The sequence below is a fragment of the Alligator sinensis genome, unplaced genomic scaffold (assembly GCF_000455745.1).
Source record: "Alligator sinensis unplaced genomic scaffold, ASM45574v1 scaffold98_1, whole genome shotgun sequence".
NCBI classification, from domain to species: domain Eukaryota; kingdom Metazoa; phylum Chordata; order Crocodylia; family Alligatoridae; genus Alligator; species Alligator sinensis.
This window is the reverse complement of record NW_005842058.1, coordinates 2,360,811-2,362,860: the sequence shown is the minus strand read 5'-3', so window position 1 is coordinate 2,362,860 and position 2,050 is coordinate 2,360,811.

Below are 2,050 nucleotides of genomic sequence, written 5' to 3'. Positions count from 1 at the left end.
TTCCTGCTTGCCAGACAGGCCTCCGGGGACAGAACGGAGCATCATACAAAGGAGGCAGCAGTGGTGGGATGTCCAGGCAATGCTGTGTTTTATAACTGAAGCAGACCTCTCTGTGCAGTAATTATAAAGTGATAACGAATAACGGCTCACTCACCAGGGAGCCACTCTTCAAAGCCTGGCAGGCCATGGCAGGGATTCTGCAGTTCACACCCAGGGGCTTTTAAGTGGAAATCACTGTTTTTTCACAATTAGATGAGTTAGTTCAGTGGGGCCCGAGCTCTGGTCTCTGCCTCCCTGATGCCCAGGGCTCAGGCATTCAGCCCTTCTTGCTGCGTTGCACTAAAAAGCTGCTGCATTTGCATAACCCAGCGCCATGAAAACCAGGCCAAGCCCATTTTTGGGGAGCTGTTCTTCAGGCCAAGAAATCACCTAGCCACTGGAGCGGTGTGAACGGTGCCCACCACAGTGCTGTGGGTGGCACGGTGGTCACTGACATGTGGGCACTCCCATTACGGAGCCAAGGGTTTGCCACGGGGCTGCTCTGTTCCTGCCACAGTGACCCAGTGCAGAAAGTCTATCGCTGCCTTTCACAGCCGGTGTGGTTGTGCAGAACCAGCTGCGGGCCAGACCACAGCGGCAGGGTGAGGGATTCTGCGTGCCTGAACCCTGGGCTCTGTCCTTTGCAGTTGTCGTGGAAACACACGCAGCATACTTTTGGGTCAGGTCAGCAGAAGCTTTTATTCAAAAGAAACTACAGCTGTAGGGGGGACTCCAAAGTGACATGGATTTCCCAAGCACTTGGAAGGGGTCCCCCCCAAGAGCAAAATCAGGAGGCTTATATACTTTTTAACAGTCCCTTACAACTCACGTGATCATATAGTGGAGTTTGCTAGGAAAAGCAGCTACAAACAAACATTAGCTCATACTGCTTTGCTGTTATCAGGACGGGAACTTATGGGGGAGGCGAGGTTAGTTCACAAACCTCCTTCTTGCACCTGGAAATCAGAGTTGTACATACTTTTTGCTGTCTTCCAGGCTGCGGTGAGCGAAGCAGTTGCAGAGGAGTTACAAAGAACAAACACTTTCCCTTACCTGTTCAACTGCACAGAGCCAGCAATTCCACACAAAGCGGTTATGTCGTCTTATAACTCAAATGATCAAAGTTTAAGGCATTTATTTTTTCTGATTCCACACAGTGTCACTGCACAGCACCAGTCATTTACCCCCTCCAGCTCTGGGTGGACCTGCTGCTGCCGCTGTTGGGGCTGGGACAGGAGCATGGTGCAAAATCAGCCCTGTCACATCAGCACCAGTGAAGGTAGCAAAGCCTCCCAGTGGTGCCTGGGGAAAACCATCCAGAAGCCTGCTCCTTCCTCCCATGTAGGGTAAAGAGCCTCCAGCCACGGCTTGGGGCCCGTTCTGGCCAGCTGTGGGAGACCAGTGGATTCAGGTAGCCTCTCGGTACAGCAAGGTGTTGGCAACAAGCTGGCATGGAAGCGTACCCCCAGGCAGCCCTACAGCACCCCCCCACAAAGGGGTTTGCCAATGTGATAACGAGGGCTCTAATTCGCTTAGCCAAGAGCTAAAACAACAAAGCAGGCTGAGCTTGGGGTTGCCCTGGGAACCTGAATATCAGCTGCTGATGATATTGCTTCACCCTCCACCCCCTGCAGGGACAGCCTGAACTAATTAGCCCTCTAGCACTCCATAATGAAGGCTAATAAACACCTAATGGGTTTGCTTGAACAAACAAGGCTCTCTCTGACCATAGGAGGCCCAGAGTCAGGCAGAGAGGCTCGGTGGAAGAGTGTGAATGTGAGGCTTGCACAGATGCCTTCCCTCTTCCCAGCTACTGCAGTCCTGCACCTGAGGGCGTGAGATTTCCCTGCCCTGCTCTCCACCACCTACTTCATCCCTGGCACCACCAGTCAGCACTGAGTCCCGAGCTAGGGAGATGCTCCCATCAAAAAGCCTTGCTGTGTGCATGCTGAACGCTGGCACAGCAGGCCCCTTGCCCCAGGCCTGCCCATACTGCCAGCGTGGTACAGAT